At 36.7% G+C, this 25628-nt stretch overlaps 1 protein-coding gene across 5 annotated transcripts in view; it reads right to left on the minus strand.

Moving 5' to 3' along the window:
• Positions 1–25628, minus strand: part of NRIP1 (nuclear receptor interacting protein 1) — a 96425-nt gene that overhangs the window by 37415 nt on the left and 33382 nt on the right. For 2 of the 5 annotated variants that reach the window (XM_045584075.1, XM_036444359.2), the window contains exon 3: positions 18366–18478. The exons of 2 other annotated variants lie outside the window; for them this stretch is intronic. The gene's annotated coding sequence lies outside the window, so the exon portion shown is untranslated. Of the gene's footprint in view, positions 1–11951; positions 12049–18365; positions 18479–25628 lie in introns of all 5 variants that reach the window. One more of the 5 variants, XM_036444360.2, reaches the window with a different exon arrangement.

Consider the following 25628-nt stretch of genomic DNA (forward strand, 5'->3'; position numbering starts at 1 on the left):
AAATGATGTAATATCAGTTTGTTTTCATTTACATCCTATTTGAGAATAAATTAAATTTTACAGTGGCTGTAAGTATACGATTTGGCTAGTATAAACATAACAATTATTTTAGAAGCTTAAAATTTGATAAAAGAATTGACATGTGAAAAAATGATCATTTATAGCAGGCATCTTCAAACTACCGCCTGCGGGCCACATGCGGCCCGCAGAGGAGTCTGATCCGGCCCGCCAGGTTTTTTGGGCAGTGAGCGCAGCCGAGGTGTTACAGTAGGAATTAGTAGTTCATATAGTCCGGCCCTCCAGCTCTCTGAGGGACCGTGATCTGACCCCCACTTTAAAAAGTTTGAGGACCCCTGAATAGCTAGGCAATTTGTGCCCAGCCAGCATGGCTCAGTGGTTGAGCGCTGCTGACCTACGAACCAGGAGGTCAGGGTTCAATTCCTGGTCAGGGCACATATGCCCAGGTTGCAGGCTTGATCCCCAGTAGGGGGCATGCAGGAGGCAGCTGATCAATGATTCTCTCTCATTGCTGATGTTTCTATCCCTCCCTCTCCCTTCCTCTCTGAAATCAATAAAAATATATTTTTTTAAAATAAACCACACAACTAGGCAATTTGTACTTTATTTCTGGTTCAGCTACTAAATAGTTTTATAACAGTAGGCAAATAAGCAACCTGTCTAAAGCCCAATTTTCTCATTTGTTAAATGTACTCTTAATATTAACTAATTTCTAAGGATCCTTCTGCTCAAAAACTGGTCCAAGCTTAGCTAATGTTAGACACCAAATAATAAAAACACCTGCCCATTATCTGTGCTTAGAGAAGTGTAACTTACATATTTAAAGTTGTCCCCAGGGATAACTTCATTTCATGGTCATAATAACAGGTCAGACATGTTTGTTTTCTCCACAGATTTAATGTACCCAGGTCACTTTGAAGTTTAACATGCAGTTTTCTTGGACGTTCAAAATAATTTGTTAATATTGGTTAATACAATGTATCTAGATTTACAAAATGAGTCCAATAAGAAATAGACTTTACAGTTTTAAAAAATTCAACATCATAGTAGGTCAGCATATAAGGAAAAAAGATGGAGGGAAATTCAGGTAAAGAGCTCTAAACATGTTTGTCTATGCATGCTTATCTCTGTTCAGAGAAAGAATAATTTAAAGTGTAGTCACTTGAACTACTCTGACTGTAAAATAATTCTATGAACATTACTCCAGGGTTGATTCTAAAACACTGAATTCCTGCAATGTGCAGAATACTCTCAGAAGAGAAGCTGATGAAATTATCTCACTACTATGAGCACACCACAAATTAAAACAGAAAAGTATCCAGAGAGGAAAAACAATGTATGTATGTATGTATGTATGTATGTATATATGTAAGGGGATTAGTTGAGTAATTTTTTATTCACTTGACCAACAAGTATTTATTGAGCAGTTATATGTGCCAGGTAACAGTTTTAAGTATTGTGGATACACTGATAAACAAAAAACGACCCCTACTCCACCAAGAAAGAACCAGAGGAAAAGGAGGGACAAGAAAACAAATACAATTTCCTTATCTTCCCATTTTGAATCAGCTAAATATTAAATATATGCACACTGGGCATTTCTTCTGGAAGGGTGGAAGCTTCCAATTTTTTAAAAATTTGTAAGGTAATTACAAAATTAAAAACTAAAGTTAAAACTAGAAAAAATTTAGAACGTTTTATTATAGAAAATTAAATATTCTAATTCTTAGTTCTGCTTTTTTGTTTTTTTTTTCCTCCACAATCTCTTAATTTATACTTTTTCGATAAGAAAAGAGGTCCTATACAAAAGCAAATGTATGCCCTGGCTGGTGTAGCTAAGTAGTTCAAGCATTGGACTGTGCATGGAAGGATCATGGGTTTGATTCCTGGTGAAGAGCACATACTTTGGTTACAGGTTTGATCTCCGGCGCTGGGGCGTGTGTGGGAGACAACCAACTGATTTGTCTCTCTCACCTGGATATTTTTCATCTCTCTCCCCCTCCAAAATTCAATGGAAAAAATATCCTTGGGTGAGGATTAACAAATTTTTTTTTTAAAAAGTAAATGTGTAAGAAGACAGTACTAATCACTTTGGTTCTTATAGTCTGGATTTTGCAATGAAGTTTGAAAGTTCTTTAAAAATACCTTCTTTCCTTGACAGATAACATGACCTCAAATAGTTAATTTTAATGAATGTTTCAAGTTAGGATTTAGTATATTTGTATTTGTTATTTTAAAAATGCTTTAAAATGTTTCTCCACCGATTTTCCATAAATGTATCTGGGAGCACACTAATGTTCACGGCCTCTGATTATAATGATCTTCGCTATCAGGATGTTTTTATGATATATAATTAGTATATACAGAACTATTATTCACATAATTTAAATGAAAGTGAAATATAATCTAACAAATGTAATGCTACATACTAATTCCAAGAACATAAAAGTAAACAACACAAAACAACTTTAATTTCATCAGTGAGCTATTTGCTTCCTCTCTCTTCTAAATCAAGTGCTCTAATTATAATCAAAGGATCAGGGTGGGGACAGAGGAGGCAAAGGGCACCTGCAGTTTACATGGCAAGAGGCTTGAACAAGAGGAATTTCTCCTCTCTCCTCACAGTGCAGATTTACACATAACCTATGAAAACATTTCAAGAATGCCTGAAAATAGCAAGGGGTCAAATCCCAATAACAGATATTTCAATCATTTTGTGAAATATTGAAATATTTGATTCATACTCATACTGAGCAATCCTAAATTTTACACTACAAGTCTTTATCTGAAAAAAAAGTGCAAAAATTAAAAAGAGAGACTTTTCCACAGCAGAATCAAACAGTACAATGTTTACAAAATCAAAGTAGTAAAAAAATAAAGTAAATAATACATTTTTAAATGTCCTTAATATAGTTTAAGGTAGGATTAGTAGCTACCTCTTTTTTTATTTAAATGAAAATCTCTTTTCTGTTCTCTGAACCATGTTATGTAGTACCTTTAACAATATAATAATGTGCTGAAAAATTATTATAAATAATTTCCTAAACTAATTAGGTCCATAACCACCTCTGTGACTTCTCCCATTCATCTTAAAATCTTACAACATTAGCTTGAATTTCATTTCTGCCTGACATGTCTCAAGTAGTGAAACAGATTAGTGCCTCGGTATACTTTTTAGGGTTTCATTATCAATCAGGTTATGTTCCCAGTGACACTTTCAGCAAATTTATCTTACTCGTATGAACTCTCATGGACTGCAGTAAACAAAGCTGTCACCCATATACTTTCCATTCATTTATATCCTTTTTCTTAACTTAGACTTATAGCACGTGCCGTAGAAATAGCACAAGTTAAATATTCCTGTAATGTCACAATATGTAATACAATAAAACAGATTACAACCCTACCTTTCTTTCACAGCAGTGGTGCCAAACACAGGTAAACCGGAGCAATCAATTTGCTCTGCAGACAGTAAGGCTTTCATAGAATACTAATGTAAAATTTCTTTTCTTTCTCCTTTGCCTTGACTCCCCAATGCACAGGTCCCGACCAATACAAGGAGGAGGGCGGGATGTCTTCTGCTGAGATAACCACAACTACTAATCACGTCTGCGTTTACAACGCACATGATTAAACCTCCAAGCTTGAGTCAGGGCTAGAGAGCAGCTAACACATACAAAGCACAGTCTTAATTACACACACACACACACACACACCATGCATGTGCCATAAAAATACAGATGTGTCTACTTCAGTGAATTAATTCACCATTGATATGTTTTTTGTTTTTTTTTAATCTCAGGAACATGAAATTACCTTCTGTGGGCTTAAATCCAACAGTATTCAACAACAATTATGTTTTTCCAGAAACTAAAATCATGATCAGTATTCTGTGCATTAAACTGTTCACTGTTTTTAAAACACAGCATCTTTCTAAATTAGACTATGCAATAGAATTTACATGGACTTATACTTTCAAGCATTAACGTAAGATTAATAGACTCAGCAAAGATTCTTAAGATTTTGCACTTAAAAAGGTACTGCAACTGTAATATCTCAAGTTCTTTTCTTCAAGAAAAGTTATACATTACCAATAATAAAGAGATGTCCAAAAAATTCATTTACTTTGAAGATTTTACATTAACTATAACCCTAAGCTATTTAAAAAATATTTTTAGGTCTCAGAAATTATTTAAAAACATCTTTAACATTTTACAATTATTTGATCTCATAAATCCAGAGTTTTGAGGTCCCTTTCAATTTTCATTTGGCTATTTTTTTTTATTCAATATATGAAAAGGTATGCCACCACTGAGTAGAGTGATGACAGAAGTTGTTAAATATTTTTTTAACAGCACACATTATCTCATTTTAATTTGCCTGTCTTAATTTTCAAATATCTCTTGAAAAGTACTGACAGTCAAGGGGCTTAAAACTAAGAAATAATTAAGAACAAAATACTCTAGGTAACTGGAGAAACTTATGAGGAGGCTTCCTAAACCAGATCTATTTTTATGTATGCAACTGCTTTAACACTGCTAAAATACATGTATCTTATTCTGTACCCTTTTAAAAAATTAGCAAGAACAATTAAGAAATACTTAAATGAAGTACTGCAATGTTTAATTGATACTGATGCTTTTGTCCTTGACACACTGACCATGTCATCAGGCTACTGTCATGTGATATCATGTCATTTCCCCACCTGGCTCATGACCTTGTCCTCTAAATGACCTAAAGCTTCCCTCAAGTGGAAGGAGGCCCCTCCCAGCTGTCTCAGCAAGGTCGTTTGGGTCAGAGTGTCCTCATCTATAATCCACCGCCATTTGTCAGCAGGAAGGCTGGAGGAGGCAGGCTTGCTACAAGGGGAGAATGCCCAATTAGGCAGCTGTCACACAAAGCATAGGCTGCAAAATTATCCCCTGTCAAAAGGAAGAGCAGCTGCGGGTGCCAATTACAGCAACCTTTCAACCCTTTAGGTACTGGAAACTATACAGAAGTAAATGAAGAACAATTAGTGATAACAAATCGATGAATTAGGAAAGTAAATTGGAAATTACTGGCAGGTGAGCTTGGGTCATACAAGACATAAGGGCATAGCAGACTCCAGGCAAGGGCAGGGATGTACAGGATTCACACTAACCATTTTCCTACATACATATTTCCCTCCAAATTATTATTATTTTTTTTGTTGTTGCAAAAATCCTTCAAATTACCCATAACCTAAAAGTGTGTATATATCTTTTTACTTTTCATGGATAACCCAAATAAATTGTTTCTTGATAGGAAAATCCTTCAGACTAGTAAGTCTAGTTAATTCTAAATCGTTCTTATGCAATCCATTCTGTTATCCCACAAAATTTAAGGGGCTGAAAAAATAAAAAATTCAGTTCAAATAATCACTTAAAATAGTATATACCTTCATAAAGTATTTGCTCTGATTCTACTACAGTCACACTTAAGGGAAACATGTTGTTAAGAAAGCAACTGGATATGAATTCTGAGAAAACTGTTAATATGATAATGTTGAAGCTAAATTTCTCTACATGTGATTCCGTGCATAAAGAAATAACAGCAATGTGTTTTTCCACACTGATGTGTGTGTGTGTGTGTGTGTGTGTGTGTGTGTACACACAATATCAACTATAAAATTACTCTTAGATCATTCTGCTCTAATCCTACAGAGGTGACATGCATTGTCTCAAGCATAGAAAACCAATTAACTTGGACTCTATCCAACTAATGTCTTTGGGAGTGAGTACCACAGGCAACAAAGGAGGATCAAAATGGGGGGGGGGGGGGGGAGTTCCAAAGCAAAGAAGGTCCAATATGGCCATAAAGTGTTTATGGACCGGTTTCCTAGAGTCTTCACAAAGTTACGTACATTCAGAAACAACTTTATTAAAGTCTATTTTAAATAAAATTACATTTTTCCCTAAAAAAAAAAAGCATATGTCTTTCTACATCACTTCTGTGAAAGTTGAGAAACCTGAAGGTTATGTGGTATAATTTCTAAAGAAGCAGGGGTGATGTGCTCATTTAGAATTCTAAATCACAAAAGGGTGAAAGTGAGGAACTAGAAGGTGAGGCAGTAAAGAAGCACTTTACACACCCTCCTCCAATACATTATACATAAATCAGTTACCAGAGGGAGAAGTTTAAAATTCTTCATTCCTACTCAAGCCACTTGATAAAATTTCTAGAAGATAAAAGGCATGGGGAGAAAACAGCTCCATTAAGATATCTGGGAAGTTGATATATAAATAATGTTTCACCCTTTTAAAAGAATGGGTATTTATAAATTTTCTTAAATTTTAGAAGGCAACCTTTCAAGACAGACATGGAATTCAAAGAAATAAATAGCAAGTAGACAGAAATGAAGGAGTTAATGCCTTTAGAATTCAGCTTCCATCATACATGGGTGACTATCTCTTTAAATAATTTAAATCCTCTCCATCAACTACAAAGCTGTTTTGAAGCCATTTAGCTTTGTTCTTTACATGTGTTCTAATTAAGAAATGACCTTGTCATCACACACACCAGAAATCCGGGATTATTTCCTACAGCAAAAATTCACGGTGTCCCCAAAAAAAGAAAACAAGGAGGAAAAATACTTCATCCTTAGGTCCTCACTAAAGGAAGTTGTTGGTTGGCTGAGTACAGAAGCAGTTTCACCGCATAATTTTTGTTGTTGTTGAATGTCACAGGGCGGGTTAGTGTGACCTTGAGCTGCATCAGCAGCACAGCAAGGGTCGAGATGCCTGCAGGCGCCCTAGTACTGGATTTGCAAGACAAAAACCTTCAAACTGGCTGAAGGACATCTTAAATCTCTTCAAAGGTTTTCTGAACTAATCTGGGCTGCTCTTAGCAGGATCTGTGCCAGTGTGAGAAGCAAAATTAAAAACAAGGTCTTTGACAGGATGTTGTCTTCTCTTAACCCTTCCTAAGCAGAATATAACAAATCTCAAGCATTCTGGAGAGATGATTTACGGAGAAGCATTCTTTCATAACAAATTATGTAAGGAAGCAATCACCAAGAATGAGGCCACTAAACCCTCCCATTGTGTTTATAAAATAATTCAGGTGGAATTTTTCTTGACCATATTTTAGTGTATTGAATGTAAAACTTAGAGCTCTATTTATCCTTTAGATTTGCAGCACAGTAATAGGTGAAGATAAAGAAATGTTTCTATCAATGTTAATTTCTAGAATTTTTTAAAGAATAGCTTTTAACTGATTAAGTCACAAACTTTTTACATATTACATAGAGTTCACTAAAATTACAACAGGTAAAGAAAATTGCATTACATGTTTATTTGATGCCTTATTCCAAACATATGGATATACTGTTAAGAGGAGGAAAGAATCAGAATAGTGAGAATGAACATAAGAAGAACAAGAAAAAGCAATCTCAATCTTGTTATAAGAAATCTGCATGACGTTTTGTTAGCCATGAGCAGAGCAAAGATGATAGGCAGGTAAAGAAATTCACCGGGGCAGAAAGCTCCAGATGCCTAGCAAGGGGCAAAACTGGGAAAACAAGAATTTCCCCCACAGGATAAACTATCCTCCCCCTAGCACATCATGCGGTTTTAAACCCCGCATCTTTCAGACCCCCTAACCTTTTCCTCCCTAAAGATAACATGTAGGCCTCAGTTGTATTCCAGGACCAGAAAAGCAGCAAAACCAGGCAAGTGATGCCAGGGATGCCTCACAACCAGCTACATTAACTAATAATCCCCTGCCCTGGCGCCGACAATTCAGTGGACAACACAACCCTGAAGGAACACACCAGGAAAGCTGATGAATATTCTATTGAGACATTCCCTTGAGTCCTCCCCTAAGATTTCTACCTGCAAGAGAGATAAATACACTCAGGACAAAGGACCCTGTGCAATGCAGGCTCCAGCTCCAAAGAAGGTGCCTGCACCATCCCCCACAGGCACATTATCACTAACCTGTAAGGGACCCAAGGAGGCTTGCAACCAGGAGAGCAATGGGCAGCGGGCAACCTCAGGATAACATCCTGAATCTGTTCCAAAGTCTTCTTTTCTCTGTGTAGCCCTTCCCTTTGGATATCCCCTTTTCCTTAAATTATTTCAGTTTTCTTGAATCACTATCTGAGATGGCTATTTAGCCTGTCCACATGCCGCTGACTTTAACCTTTCAGTTTTATTATTGTGTTGTAGTATTTCCTTGTTGTTTGTTTGTTAATCCTCACCCAAGGATATTTTTCAATTGATTTTTAGAGAGAGGGGGAGAAACAGAGAGAAACTTTAATGTAAGAGAGACACATAAATTGGTTGCCTCTTTCAACACAGCCCCAGTTAATAAGCCAAACCAGGTAGGGCATGTCATAGTATTTCCAATGCAGGGGTCCAAAGAGAGCATATTAATGCCAGCAGAGGGTGTGAGTATTCCCTGGCAATGCACTCTTAAATTTAATTTAGTAGCTACGGTTCTCAAGAAATAATCTAGCCAAAACCGGTTTGGCTCAGTGGACAGAGCATCGGCCTGCAGACTGAGAGGTCCCATGTTCGATTCTGGACAAGGGCATGTACCTTGGTTGCAGGCACATCCCTAGTGGGGGTGTGTTTGTGTGTTTGTGTGTGTGTGTGTGTGTGTGTGTGCGCGCGCGCGCAGGAGGCAGCTGATGGTTGTTTCTCTTTCATGGATGTTTCTGACTCTCCATCCCTCTCTCCCTTCCTTTCTGTAAAAATCAATAAAATAAAAATAAAAAAAAGAAATAATCTAGGGGAACAAACAGCTGTAATAATTACAATGCAATGTTCTAAAATCAGCGTATCTCCATCAATGAAATGTTAGTTTGTTATCAGCAGATATAAGATATATCATTAATACTGTTAAAGTACACTGAGTGTAAGATATAGAATTTATTAAAGTCCAGTAAATTGCTAATCATGCCCTTTTAAAAAAAATAAGTAAATTTAAGATTATGCTGAATTTCACTTGAATTCAGCATAATTTTAAATTTCACTTGAATTCAGATATGCTTTCCTGAATGGGACAAGAAAAGGGTCAGGTACTAGCTAGTAAGTACATACAACATGAGAGTGAACAGTACATGTGAATTTCTTCTTTAGTCATCATTCAAAAGAAGAGTATATACTGTGTGAAATGCTATGGCTGAAATAAGTTAAAAGTGCTCTGGGAACACAGAGTGAACAATAACCAGGTTTTAGTTCATATGTGTTTGTGTCTTCAGCAGTAGTTAATGATGGTTGAAAAAAATGAGGAAGAATATAAGAGAACGGCAGCCACTTTAGGTTGCAGAACTAGCACTCAAAAGCAGGGAAGAGTGGAGTGCCATGCAGGAAGCGTAATTGGAACCAAGGACTTTGAATCAAGGCTATGTCAAGAAGCTGTGGCCAGTAGAAGGTTTACAGGAAATGGTACAATTAGCTACATGTTAAAAACAGAATTGCTGATGGCTTTGGAGCAAAGAATAAAATGAGACAAATTAGTACAGAGCAGAAAACAGACTAAATAAGGTAAGGGCAGGAGAGTTGAAAAAAAAAAAAAGACAACTGAAAAACAGTGAAGATTTTCTGAATATTTAGAAAGCAATTTGTATCACAATAGTACAATAAAGTAGGATATTTAAAATAGCAAATATTAGGTCTAGTAATAATTAATGTCGTTTTCTAATACTTTAAATCGAATTTATTTAAACAATACAACAAAATTTAATCAACAATATAGTTGCCATTGTTTTCTACTACTTGTGCCCAATGCTCAGGAAGCATTTTAATCCCTCTGTTGTAAAATTCTTGTGATTTTGATGCAAAAAATTCGGTCAGTGCATTTTTGAGGCATTCTTCATTATTAAATTTTTTTCCAAGAAGAAAGTTTTGCAAAGCATGAAACAAATGGTAATCGGAAGGGGCAATATCAGGAGAATATGCAGGTTGAGGGAGAACTTCCCATTCCAACTGGCGCAGTTTTTCAGCAGTGATTCTTGCAGTATGCGGTCCTGCGTTATCATGGTGAAGAATTACGCCCTTCCGATTAATCAGCGCGGGTTCTTTTTCTCTTAAAGCTTGGGCTAACCTTTCCAATTGGGCACTATACACTGCACTTGTAATGGTTTGGTTAGATGGTAAAAGTTCATAATGAAGAATTCCTTTAAAATTCCACCAAACACACAACATCACTTTTTTCGCATGCAAGTCAGGTTTTGGCGTGGGCTGCGGAGCCTCATTTTTGTCCAACCATTGAGGCTGCCTTTTCAAATTAACATACAGCACCCATTCTTCATCTCTGGTAACAATTTGCTCTAAAAACGGCAAACGGTTTTGACGAGAGAGGAGCGAACTGCAAATTGTGACTCTTTGATTAGGGTTGTTGTGGGTCAACTTATGAGGAACCCATTTTCCAAACTTTTGGACTTTGCCAAGTGCATGCAATTGATTGGAAATTGTTTTTTGTGAACAATTTAAAGTTGTCGCAAGCTCTTGTTGGGTAATTTGAGGATTTTGCACCAAAAGAGCTTGAAGAGCTTCTTGATCAAAATTGGACCCACGGCCTCGACCACTCTTGTCATCTAACCAAAAATTTCCCTCGCGAAATTTCTCAAACCAACGCTGGCATTTTCTGGCGCTAACTGCATCTTGACCAAGAGCACTACAGATGTTTTTTGCAGCCTCACTTGCTTTTCTTCCTAATTGGAACTCGTAAAGCATGTAGTGCCGAATATGCTCTTCATCCGCCATCTTCTTAGCCCTAGTTTTGCAACAAAAACCAAACCAAACACAAACTTTTTCAAGCAAAACTTGTTAATTGCACTTCACACGTTCTGTAGATACCACGTGTTTGAAGGTTATGTCAATACAAGTCAACGCCAAGCAAGATTTTAAACGAATGTTTTAAAACGACATTAATTATTACTAGACCCGGGCAAGCACACAGAGACTCAAAATTATCAAAATTATGCTTGTAAAACACTATGTTGATACGATGTACAAAAAAATTTCAAGAAACTAAGAACTCCTATAGAGATATTTAACAGAGTCAGAATCAGATTCTATTGGAGATTTTAATTTTGTACATTTCAAATAACAATCTCCATGAAGCACCAGGGAAGGGTTTTGCTTATTAAGGCAGCAACATCTACCTTTCAGAATGGTGTGATGACATATTTCCCTTGGCTATTAAGAGAGAGAAGTCTGGCTTAAACCATAATGTGGTTGCTAGAACTAAGAGCTTCATATACAAACACTAAGGAGAATAAAAAATAAAAAAAACTTAGACCTTTAATGAGTACCTACTATGTCAGTACATATTAAAAAATTAAAAGTCCCCACGATTTAATCTAATTTGGGTTTCTGTTTATTACTCAGAATGATAAGTCCCTAAATTACAGCTCACACCGTGACAACAGCACACAGTAAAGAGCTGTCAGCGGATGAAAAGCCTAACCATGGCCATCCTGGTATGCCCATGTAGCTGACAGGTACACAATGCGTTCCCAGAACTCCCGTGTAATTTGAGGTGAGTCGTCAAATACTCCAGAGACTGACTGTCCTGCTAAGACCTCAGGAAGAATTTAACAGAGTATCAGCCAAGATAAAAGGGTAGCAATGAAAAAGAACAGGAGTCACTAGGGCCAAGTAACTATGTGCCAGAGAGCAGACTGTACTCTCAGAAAAGGAGGGCCAGCATCAGGGATCAGGTTGAAGCAAGTGGAGGGGAAGGTCAAAGGAGAGAAAGAGCATACTTCCAAGGAAAGACTTCTTGCTCCCCGAAGAAGTAACTTTACTCTATAAAATCATTAAGAAAGTGAACAAAGCCCTAAACCCCCTGGAGTCAGAAGAATCATCACAGGAGAAGTATTTAAGAGGTTTACATATTATTAAAAGGGCTAGCACTTGAAAGCCAGGGTACTGACAGGGCACAACTAGGAATGACCTTACCAAGTATCCACAAATAAAATGACTTCTCCTTGAGTAAGCATCTCCATCTCATAGCTGCCAAGCCACCACTGGTAACAAGTTCCAGCACATTTTATGTCTAGACATTAATAGAAGGGTGGGTAATATGACAAGCTTTGCAGATATTTTAAAAACCTAACAATTTACTAATCCACATATACAAGAGCCAGGTTAAAACATTATTAAAATAAAAATAACACAAAATATTCTGTTGGCATTAGACAAGTAAATTCCTGTACAGCAACAATTCTCAAAGTGTGGTCCATGGACTCCAACGGTTCTCATGATCCAGAGGAGGCACATGAGGTCAAGACTATTTTCATAATACTAAACTGTTATCTCCTTTTTGTCACTTTCTCTCATAAGTCAACAGTGGGGTTGTCCACAGGCTACATGATACGTGTCATTGTATTGGTGACTACTGAAATACATCCCTGTGTATTCTTGTGTTTTAAAATATTTTTCTATTAAAATTTCTAATATGGTAATTATTACCGTATTTTTCGGACCATAAGACGCACTTTTTCCCCCCCCAGAAGTGGGGGGAAAAAGTCCCTGCGTTTTATGGTCCAAATATAGCCTACACATATACTTTAAAAAAAAAGTTTTTTTACTTGCCCGGCTCTGTGTGGTCTCTGTGTGCTTGCCGGGCTCTAAAATGGTTCTAAATGCTGCTGTTTACTTTACAGGGTTGATTACATGTGTTTATGACTGTGATGTTGGGTTTTAATGCACATAAAATATTTTAGGACACTATTTGTTTCAGAATCTTTTTTTCTTCATTTCCCTTCTCTAAAAACTGGTGCGTCTTATGGTCCGGAGCGTCTTATGGTCTGAAAAATACAGCAGTTGATATGGCTGTCATAAATAAAAGCTCTCTTGGGTCCTCAATTATTTGAGTATAAAGAAGTCTGGACACCAAGAAGTTTGAGAACTGCTACTAGTCTACTGAAATAAAGCATTAGGAAGTACAATGTTGGTTTTAAGCTTCATTAAGCTTCAGAAATTTTGAAAATTTCTAGTTTTTAATTTTCAAAAATGTACACAATAATCATGCCAGATAAATATTCTCCTCTGTGCAAAAATATGTCCAAGATCCATGTGGAAAAAGAAAAAATTATATTTTTAAAGAGATTAGTAGACTTTAGGGTATTTGGAACACCTCCCATCTTTGCACAGTTACTACCATTCTAAATTTACCTTACAAGAATTGACAAATCCACAAATATTTATAAAGAAGCTGCCTGCGTTAGGAGCTGATGAAGGAAAGGTAACTTAAGTGATAAACTAGCTCTCAGTGGGCTCACAATCCTGTCAGGAAAAATATGATCAGCAACACAGTGAGAAAAAGCATGAACTATTAAGAAAAAGCATGAACAGAGTGGAAAAGGTATGCAAGGCAAATTCTGGGGAAGAAGACCAGTGAAAAGGCAGGGAACACTTTTCTTAGCAAATGCATCCCTCAATGGTGGCATGCGAATTGACTCTAGCAATAATCAAAGCTTTGCGAACTGGAAAAGAAGCTAAAAAAAACAGTAGTGAGGAACATCAGCACAGCAGCTCGCAGTACACATTGTAGAAAGTTTAAATTTTAAGTAATCTACTAAAAATACAGAAATTGGGAGTAATTAGAAATTTTTATAGAATTTGACGTCTATTGAGTTTAATGAATAAAGACTGGTACTTATAGTCTGTATTTCTTTTTCATAATTTCCAATCTGTCATAGATAAGAAGCTTTTCAAAATATAATAAAAGTAATTTATTTAAAAAATAAAATGAAAACAAACAAAAACAGGTCCTTCACCACAGATACTTTAAGAAGCTCAGAAAACCAGCAACAAGATGGTGGGGAGGAGGAGAAACAACAGCAGGAGATAAAAGCGTTAAGCTAGAAGCTTACGTAGATTGTACTTCAATAATCTTTCTATAGATATATGTAAAAGTACTAAAAGAGGTTTGAAAACTACTACTATATTTCTAATCAGAATAGAGAAATTCTAGTTATTTAAATAAAATGGATAATAAGCTCTACTGTTAGACTCGCTAACTGTTGTGCAAACCTCAGGCTGCATTTGAAGGGCAAACTTAGCAGTGTCAAGGAGAATATCAGGTTCACCAGAGTTAATTTAAGTGAAAAATACCAGGGTCTGTGTAAGAAGAGAAAGTGAATTGACACTTTGATCAACACATTGTTAAATTATTTTAATCATTTCATTTGAATACTTTCATGGTAGAGAAAAAGCCTAATAATATTGAGGTTTGATATAGTGAGGAATGTCCCCTCCAAAATGCTGTCAGTTATTATCAATTAAGATATTAAGTAAAAGACATAAGAAAAATCAATTATTTAAGGACACCAAATTTAGAAAATGGTAATTACATTAATGTTTACCATTGCAACAATACATTAGGGTTGTCTAAGGAAGGACTACTACTTTTTGAAGGTCATTATGTGATTGAGATTGCTGAGTTAGTTTTATTAGAGAAGTAACTCTAGCAAACTGAAGTTTTAGAAAAATGTGGTGGCTAAGAGAAATCATCTATATATATAAAAGCCTAAGTGACCGTCCAGTAGTTATGAAGTGCACTGACCATGAGGGGGCAGGCACTCAACAAAGGAGAGGATACCACAGGCACAGAAATGTGGAACAGACTGATGAATCTCAGAGGAAAAGGGGGAGAGAGAAGAGCGGGAAGAGATTAATCAAAGATCTTACATGCATACTAGAGGCCCAGTGCACCTGTGCACTAGTGGAGTCCGTCCCTTGGCTTGGCTTGCAGCGATGGGGCCGAAACCGGCTCTCCAACATCCCCTGAGAGGTCAGAGTTTTTCACTATTTTTAATATTTATCCAAATTAGATAATAAATGTTTACTCTGAGATAAACGGTACAGAAAGTATATGGAGTCCTATAAAATACAATAAAGGGTGATTTGATTTTGTTAGTCACATGGGATGACTATTTCTTTCAAAAAGGAGAGTTAACAAGTAAGAAAATTCTGGCCTAAGACACTAAGAAACTTTATAAAATACTCTGTGCTTTATAAGTTTTGCAATATTCATTTCATAAAATCCTTGTCCCTTTTTCCTAATCACCCTCTTTGACCTCTCATTCAGATGGACATAACTTAAATATATAATGTGACTATTTCCAGAGTATAACTGTATGGCAGATAAACTACAGTAAAACCTCATGAAACATATTAGTTCAGAGTCTTCAACTATATGCTATTGCACACTAGTTTCCTAATATATATATGTATGAATGACCCTCCTTCTGGAGGATCCTCCTTTGGAGATTGACAATCCTCTGGCTAAGGAATCATGATTCAACTTCTCCAAACTTATGTGACCATGAGCTCCTCATTCAAAGGAAAAAATTGCTTGCCAAACACGTTTTAGAAAGCACACACTTTTAAAATTTTGAAATATTTAAAAATATTTATAAATAACATAATTACCAATAACTTATTTTTACATGCTTTCAAAATTGTCACTGCACATTCTAAACATCCTGTCTCCTCTTCTATCTGGGGGAAAGATCTAAATTTGATCATATTCCAAGAATAACTTATTGGCTTTATATTTAGTTATCCAACTATCATAAATGGTAATTAGCTAGTAGATAAATCATAAATGGTCATAAGCTAGTAGGGAAAACAAAGGTGTTGATAAATTAATAATAAAAATATGCATGCTTAGTTTTAGTAAAATTTAAAATTGAGAATTTGGGTATAATACCTATTGTGTTTCATCAAATATAAGAGCTGATTTTGGTTTATTAAACTGTTTATACACATAATTATACATGAATGAAAGACTGCTTAATATTTACAAGTAGAAATCTGGTTAATTTAAAGTCTCGATTTAGAGATTACAATAATATATGAATATGTGAAGAATGACTAGCAACCAAATAATTTTACAATTATAAAATTAAAGTGTTATTCTTTATTATTTAATAAATTTGTTTTTAAATATTTTCTTGCTGAAATTACAAGCAAGGATAATCAGAGTGATTAAAATATAAGTAGAGAATGAAATAGCATTTGCAACAACATGGATGGACCTTGAGAACATTATGCTAAGTGAAATAAGTCAGTCGGAAGAAGCTAAGAACCATATGATTTTACTCATATGAGGGATAAAAAACTGAAACCCGTGAACACAAACAGCAGTGTGGTAACTGCCTGAGGTAAAGGGTTTGGGGGAGAAGGTGGTCTTAATATAAGGTGACAGGAGAACGTTTGACTTTGAGTGGTAGGCACATGGTACAATATACAGATCTTGTAACATAAAAACCTACAACTAAAACTTAATGTTCATGTTGACTAATGTCACTCCAATAAATTTAATTGAATATATATATTTAAAATATATATGTAGAATGATTAAAAAAACACTTTATTACTAGGTATTCTGAATATAATTAGAATAGTAAAGAAAACGAGTATTACCACTGTGCTGACCATATTATGCCTAGAATAAAAAACAAGTTTGCCATCCCTGCCCAGTCAGTATAGCTCAGAGGTTGAGTGTCAACCTATGCACCAGGAAGTCAGGGTTCCATTCCTGGTCAGGGCACATGCCTGGGTTGTGGGCTTGATCCCCAGTAGGGGGTGTGCAAGAGGCAGCTGATCAATGATTCTCTCTCATCACTAATATTTCTATTTCTCTCTTCCTCTCCCTCTCTGAAATCAATATAAATATACTTAAAAAATAAAGAAAAAAAACTGCCATTTCCCTTTTAAACATCATACATAAATCCATTAAAACACTGTGATGATATGCCGAGACTGGTTTGGCTCAATGGATAGAGCGTCGGCCTGGGGACTGAAGGGTCCTGGGTTCGATTCCAGTCAAGGGCATGTACCCTTGGTTGCGGGCATATCCCCAGTAGGGGGTGTGCAAGAGGCAGCTGATCGATGACTCTCATCGATGTTTCTGGCTCTCTGGCTCTCTCCCTTCCTCTCTGTACAAAATCAATAAAATATATTAAAAAATAAAAAAATAAAAACAAAACAAAAAAACAACAACACTGTGATGTTTAGGATATATATTCTATCTACTATCTCTCTTCCGAACAGAGTTTTCAAGTAGCTAATTAAAAGTAAACTCTTCACAATTAATGATAAGTACAACAATCAATCACTGTGTCTTTTCCCAGCTTACTTAGATTGTTTCTGCCCTGGCAAAGACAGCATAAAGTTCAAGAGTTTATGACATGACAAATTCATCATAGGCTGTAGCTAAACTAGAAAACAGGGGTGCTAATCCAAGTAGAATTAAACACTCAGTCATCTCTGTTGTATGATCATATACTTGTATTAATCAGATTATTTTATCATTTCTCAGAAATGCTAAGATACTATTTGCCTTGTAAGAGGCAATCACTTTATATAATTCAAAAAGTAATCAGACTTAGACTTTAATAAACCCACAATAACCAAATATGATTCTATTTTTCTTCAAAACAATACTTTTAATCTGAAATCAGATTGCTATTTTAAGTTTTGCATTAACTATCCATTTTTTTTTATAAAAACAAATTAAGTATCACTAACACAAATACTATTTATTTCAAGATTCCCAGCCATTCTCTTTGGAAGTAATCTACACCTTTTAATTCTCAAGAATATTTTTCTTTTTTCTTTTTTTTTTTTAATATATTTTATTGGTTTTTTACAGAGAGGAAGGGCTAGAGATAGAGAGCTAGAAACGTCGATGAGAGAGAAACATCGACCAGTTGCCTCTTGCACACCCCCTACCGGGGATATGCCCGCAACCAATGTACATGCCCTTGACCGGAATTGAACCTGGGACCTTTCAGTCCGCAGACCGACGCTCTACCATTAAGCCAAACGGGTTTCGGCAAGAATATTTTTCTTTTTTATATAATTTAACCTCTTTCTACTGCTTGATTAAACTTATCTATATTTATCCTTGCCCTCTAAGTTCCTTAATTATAGAGTTGTATCACACTTAGTTTTAAAACAAAAACAAAAAACAGTGCCTGCTTGGCTAGCATAGCTCAGTTGTTGAGTGTCGCCTATGAATCAGAAGGTCCCAGTTCAATGTCTAGTCAGGGCACAGCCCGGGCTGCAGGCTTGATCCCCAGTGTGGGGCATGCACAAGGTGGCCAATCAATGATACTCACTCAACTTTGATGTTTCTGTCTTTCTCTCCCTCTCCATTCCTCTCTGAAATCAATAAAAATATGTTTAAAAAGCAAGCAAGCAAACAAACAAACAGTGCCTAATGAAATAATTTGCAAAGATAAAACACGAAATATAAACCTGGTGATTATAAGCTAATTTATAAGTTAGAAAGGATTGTCTAAAATATATTAAAATCATAATAATTAAGCCTTAAGAACTCAGGAAAAATATTCTCACCCTCTACCTCCTAGGTTTGAGTCTCTGCTTTCTGAGAAAGGAAACTGAGAAGGCTGTTGAAAAGTAACTCTGATGTCATCTGGAGTCTTCAGATTCCCTGCTCCTCCTTCAGTCTAGAGCAATGGTCAACAAACTGCAGCTCTCAAGCCACATGCAGCTCTTTGACCCCTTGAGTGTGGCTCTCTAAAGAAATTTCAATCATTGTACTGTTGGTATTTGACTCTGTTAACTAACGAGTTTGTTAACCACTGGTCTAGAGTATATGTAAAGAGAAGGAAAAAGTCAGTTTTGTATCTATTCCAAGTCAGATTCTGGAATTTGTTTTATAAAGTTTCCCTAGTACCATTTCGTGATCAAGTTCAATGTAGTAGTCCTTTGACAGAGAAATACAGATTATTTAAGAAATATAAATTGTTCATTAAAGGAAAAGAACAGATCTTTGCTTTCTAGACAATACACCTAGATGCTTCAAGAAAACAAAATGTAAAAAAGGTTTATAGTTGCTAAGATACATTTGTTAACTTTTGTTGATTTCAAATTTTCATCAAATTAATTCAATTAAATTACACCTAAAAATTCTAAACCCTCCCAAACGTATATTTAAAAAATCAATAAATAAAAAGACAATGGCAATAGTTTCTTTCATATTAAGCTTTCTCCATTTCAAACTACTACTTCCAGCACAAAATTTAGGATGAATATCAAATGCTTATGTCCACGAAAAGACATATACACCACTGTCCAAAGCATTTCTAATTTTAATAGTTAAAAATTGAAAACAACTCAAATGCCTATCACTAGGCAAATGAATTATGTTATGTCTTTACAATGGACTATTTATTACTCAGAAACAAAAACGGATACTACTATCTAAACTAATAAAAGCCTAGGTGGTATTTGTGCATGACGTCGTCACAAGATGGCCGCCACAAAGATGGCCACAGCGAAGGCAGAGTACAGAGGCTGCTCTGCATGGTGAGGCCTGGGGGTCCTGTGGTTCCATGAGGCATGGAGGAGGCCAGTCTTGGCGTCTCAAGCCAGCAGAGAAGGGCAATTGGGGGCGATCAGGCCAGCAGGGGAGGGCAGTTGGGGGAGATTGGGTCAGCAAGGGAGGACAATCAGGGGCAATAAGGCCAGCAGGCAGAGGTGGTTAGGGGTGATCAGGCTGGCAAGGGGACATTTAGAGACAATCAGGCAGGAAAGCAGGAGAGCAGTTAAGAGCCAGCAGTCCCAGATTGTGAGAGGAATGTCTGACTGACAGTTTAGGCCTTATCTCCGAGATCAGGACTAAATTGGCAGTCAGACAACTCCTGAGGGGTCCCGGGTTGGAGAGGGCTCCCCCCATGCACAACTTCACTAGGCCTCCAGTTATATAATAAAAAAAGGAAAAAATATTATGTTGAGAAGTGAATGTTTCAAAAGCATACATAAAAGTAGCAATTATTTCTGCATTTAGAGGCAATTTTAATTTTTTCCTTTTCAATGACTTATATTTTCTTGTTTATCCACAATAAACATGCATTACTTTAGTAATAAATTAAAAGATGAAACTAGCAATAGTCTACATTTGTCCATTTATATACTAGTGCCCCATGCATGAATTTGTGCACCTTGAAAGGAACTGTGGGCAGGGAGGCTGTGGTGAGCATAGAGGTGGATCTCGGCCCATGCTCTGTGACTCCTCCGAGCCCCTCCCACTGCAGCCCTGCTCCCACACCTAATGGCGCTGGCCCCACTCGCACCTGCTGATGGAGTAGATTGATTGGGGCTAGCTCTGTCAGCGGGTGTGAACAGCAGCTGCTGCCCCGATTGCCCCTCAGGAGCACGAGGAAATGGAGGAGCCCTCAGGGGTTATCAGGGCCGGTAGCTGCCGCTCGCACCCACTAAAGGTGCCAAGTGATTGGGACTGGTGCTAAACACCAGCAGTGGGTGCAAGGGACAGCTCTGGCCCCGGCAGCAGATGCAAGCGAGGCCATTGCCAGCAGCAGGTGCAAGAGGTGGCTGCCAGCCTCAATCACCCCTCAGGAGCATGGGAAGGTGGAAAAGCCCTCAGAGGCAAACTGAGGCCAGCTGCCGCCGATAGCACTCACTGATGGAGCTGTGTGATCGAGGCTCGCGCCAGGTGTCAGCAGCAGGTGCAAGCAGCAGCTTTGGCTCCAGCAGCAGGTGTAAGCAGGGCAGGCACTGGCAGCAGGTGTGAGCACCTAGCGAGACTGTGGTGCATGAGATCAAATTTTCAGTTACCACCAGAGGCTTTCCCCAGTGACAGCCCTGACTTGGTCTGATGCCCCCGTTCATCTGCTCCATCATTCTGCCGCAGCTGATGCCCGCCATGTTCTGCATATGCCCCCTGGTGGTTAACACACATCACAGTGACCAGTTGTTCAGTGGTTCATTTGTTCCACCGTTCGAGCTATTTGTATATTAGGGTTTTATATATATATATATATACTAAAGGCCCCATGCACGAAATTTGTGCATCGGTAGGATCCCTAGGCCTGGCCAGCATGTTCTGCCTGGTTACCAGCAGGGCGATCAGGGAGCAACCACTGGCACCTGCCTTGGCTGGCCTAGGACCTGTGGGCTGGGGTCAGCTCCTGAATTGAACGTCTGTCCCCTGGTAGTCATTGCGTGTCATAGCGATCAGTCATTCCACCATTCAGTAGATGTGTATATTAGACTTTATTATATCATTCATTCATATATATATATATGAATGATATATATATGCACCTAAGTGACCATTTGACTGATCATTATGATGCACACTGACCACCAGGGGGCAGACGCTCAACGCAGGAGCTACCCCATGGTGGTCAGCGTGCTCCCACAGCAGGAGCGCTGCTTAGCTGACCAACAGCCGCCAGATGCTGGGCTCACAGCTGGAGAACATAGCTGCAGTGGGGTCCCTCTGTGTGTCCTTCCCCCATCCAGACCAAGACTGGGACCAGCATCGGGACTGACTGTGGCCACTTCTCGGTCATGGGCACACTGGTATCGCCCTAGGACGGGTGCATGGAGACCGCAGCAGGGCAGCTGCAAACCTACCTAGCAGAGCGGCACCCAGCCTGGGCTCGGGCTCCTCCCCAGCTGCCTGCCACTTCTCGCACTACTACATCCCTCAGAGGATGCTGGACTGCCAGTTTCGGCCCGATACACACAGGCCACACTGAGGGACCCCATCGGTGTATGAATCTATGCACTGGGCCTCTAGTTAGAAGTATAAAAGAAGCACTCCTAAGAGGTAGTGTACATTACAGAACTCTGGGCTGTCATGTCATCCCCACCAACAACATACCACAGAGTAGTGAGAAAAGAGCCGGTACGACTGGATGAACTAGAGTAATAATTAGTAAGCTACATTCTTTACCAGTTACAAAGTGCTTTCCTGGACATGACCTAATTTGATTTTCATAACTCAGTGCAACAGGCAGAGAACACATTACCCCATTTTCTAAAGGGCAAACAGTGAGCAGGGCTGGTTAAGTGTCATGCCCTAAAATTATAGGTCTTGGACTCAAATTGGGCCTTGACTACAAATTCTGATAGAAATTCTAAGAGGAGTATGGAACAGTCACTTTTCCTGATTATTTATAAGGCAGTGATTTATGTATGAACGTAAAAATAACCATATTTGCAATCATATTAGTATTCCTATTAAAATGTGGCAGGGTTTGGGGGACTGTTTAAATCCCCGGTACCTAACCTCAGACAACCTACTAAACTACTGAAATTCAGGTAGGATTAAATTGTTCAGTTTTCAATTGCATTTCTTTCCTTCTTGAAAAATAAAGGTATTACCTTTTATTTAAAAATTGGAGAAAGGAACTCACCTTTTGAATGCTGCAAATATCATAGTGACCCTCAAGTTGATGTCAAAAGAGCTAACTTAATGGCACTTTAAAATACTACTTTTTGGGCCAAATCTCTTTTGAGAATATGAGCAGATAAGGAACAGTCTCCAAATGAGGCATATTCAGTGAAGAAAATGGCATACCCTTGACAAGAGTAAAAGTAAACATCTTCAGAGGAGAATTATTAATCACTGATCAGTATTTGCTAATGAGGCCTTGAACCATAAGGAACCCTTATAGCTACATTCTTACCAACACTGTTCGGACTATAAGAGACTTAAAAGGAAATGCTAGCTCTCATTTACTGAGCACTTTCTGTTGTGTCAGATACTGTGCTAAGGTCTTTATATACATGATATTAAACCAATCCTACAAGATGACTACTATCACAGCCCCATTTTATAGATGAGGAAACTGAGTTTCAGTTACCCCAAATCACAAAACTGATAACAGCTTCAAGTATTATAGAATTCAAACTCTGGCACATTTTCCTTGAAACAAACATGGGGCCTTAGCAGTTCTTTAGAACATAAACAGTGACTTTTTTGTAGTACTACGTACCTACAATAGTCTCAATTCTGGTAGTCTAATACACTTGGCAATGGCACATAAGTTTAAGTCTACATTTTTTTCCTGTGAAAAATTAAAAATCTCCACAGCCCATAATTTGTATCTGATTTTTGTCTTATATTAATAAATATATAAATAAGCCTTAAATCCAAGTCCGTGAAACTGATTGTGCCAGATAGATTTTAGATTATGAAGACAGGGAGCATGTCTAAAAATACAGTTTAAATAATTTTGTTGTAATTATAAATGCCATTTCCTCAGACAGCTTTTCCTTATTACTTTATGTAAAGTAGCTTCCTCTCTACCTGACTTTGTTTACGCTCTATTTTACTCTATTTCTGTGTCCTTGATTTTTTTCTGTTATCTATTTAGACACTCATGTAGTTCTTGTTCTTTATCCTATTAATAAGGTATATTGTATTAATTGAATGATTCAATGTGAAAAGAACCCTTTCTTTCCAAGATACATGTCTATAACCAACACCATATTTAATGGTGAAAGACTGAATACTTTCCCCTCTAACACTGGGTAAAAGGCAAGGATGTCTGCAATTAGTTATTTGGATTTTACTCAATGCAATCAGCAAGAAACATAAAGACATACAGATTAAAAAAGCAATTATGGGAGAAGATATTTGCAAACAACAGCTTCAACAAGAAGTTAATATCCAAAATATATAAAGAACTCATACAACTCAGCAACAAACAAACAAAAATTCCAAAATTCCAATAAAAAAAAAAATGAGCAGAGAACCTGAACAGACACTTCTCCCAATAAAACATACAAATGACCACCAGGTATATGATAAGATGTTCAACCTCACTAACTATTAGGAAAATCCAAATCAAAACTACAATGAGATACCACCTCACACCTGTCAGAGTGGCTAATATCAATAAAACAAGTAATAATGAAGAGGTTGTGGAGAAAAGGGAACCCTCATTAACTGGTGGGAATATAGACTGGTATAGACCACTATGAAAAATAGTCTGGCAGTTCCTCACATTAAGAATCAAGTTACCATATGACCTAGCAATACCTCTGCTGGTTATCTACCCAAAAAATTAAAAAACATTTATTTGCAAAGATAAATGCACTCTTATGCTCATTACAGCATTATTTATGGTAGCCAAGACATGGAAACAATCCAAGTGTTCTTTGACAGATAACTGTATAAATAAGATGTGGTACATATATACAATGGAATACATAAGAAAAGATAAAATTACTGCCATTTGCAACAACATGAGACTATCATGTTAAATGATTAAGTCAGAAAGGAAATGTTAATTACCATATGATTTCACTCATACCTGGGATATAAAACTGAAAGCATAAACAAACAAAAACAAACAAAATTTCATAGACACAGACAGTGGTTACCAGAGGGAAGAGGGGTGGAGGGTAGTAAAGGGCAAAGAGAGTAAAAAAAAATGATGACAGAAAATGATATGACTTTGGGTGGTGAGCACATAATATAAAAGACAGATCATACATCATAGAATTATACTCCTGAAACCTACATAACCTTATTAATCAAATGTCACCCCAATATATTTATTTGTAGACAATATTATCCTATATGTAGGCAATTCTACGGAATCTATGAAAAAAGCTGCAAAAATTAATAACAATGTTTACAAAAGCTGAAGGATACAAAAACCCATACAAAACTTATTTGCATTTCTATATATTACAATAAATCAAAAAATAAAATATAAAAAATTCTATTTACAATAGCAACAAAAAGAATAAGAAACTTAAGAGTAAATTTAACAAAGGTGTAAAACCAGTACTGAAAACTACAAAACACTGTTAAAGGATATTAAAGAAAATCTTATTATAATATAGATATAATCCATGTTCATGGACTGGAATATTCAATACTGTAAAGAGAGCAATTTTCTCCAAATAGATCTAGCAAAATCTCAATGTGCTTTTATTTGTAAAATTTATCCTAAGATATATATGAAAGTATAACTTAAAATGTCTAATAGTTTGACTTGTAAGAAAGAATAAAACTACAAAACTTCTAGAAGAAGGCATAAGAAAAAAATCTTGTGATCTTAGGTTAGAGAAAGATATCTTAAATATGAGTAAGTGGAATCAATTATTTAAAAAAGTAGACATCATCAGCTTTTCCAAAATATATCATTTAGATAAAAGTCAAGCCCCAGAATGAGAAAAAAATAGTTGCAACTCACATACATGATAAAGAAATAGTACCCAACAAATTGAAACCTTTAAACGTCAATTATAAAAAGAAAAAAAAAAAAAAAAACAAATTTTTTAAATGGGCTAAAGATTTAAAAACATTGCACCAAAGATACCTAATTGTTCAATAAATACATACAAAGATCATCATTACCAAAAAGAGTAATGCAAATAAAACCACAATGAGATTCCACTACACACCCACTAGAAAAAAAACATCTTTTAAAAGATTAAAAAATTCAAAGGTTGGAGAAGACAAGGATAAAGTGAAACCTTCATTCATTTTCCACTTTGGAAAACAGTACGGCAGTTTCTTAAAATATTAACATACACTTTAACACATGACCCAATTTCACTCCAGGGTACCTAACCAAGAGAAATGAAAACAAAGGATTATGGTGGCATCAATCATAATAGCCAAAAACCGAATATAACCCAAACATCCATCAACTGATGAAGGGATAATAATAAAGTGATAACCAAAAATAAAAAGTGATGAACGAAAAATTCATGCGAAAATGAATCTCAGAAACAATGCTTAGTGACAGAATTAGATACATATAATCTATTTGTATGATTCTATTTATATATGAAATGTCTAGAAAACACAACTTATAGGGAAAG

This window comes from Pipistrellus kuhlii, unplaced genomic scaffold (genome assembly GCF_014108245.1).
Source record: "Pipistrellus kuhlii isolate mPipKuh1 unplaced genomic scaffold, mPipKuh1.p scaffold_m20_p_2, whole genome shotgun sequence".
Taxonomy (NCBI): domain Eukaryota; kingdom Metazoa; phylum Chordata; class Mammalia; order Chiroptera; family Vespertilionidae; genus Pipistrellus; species Pipistrellus kuhlii.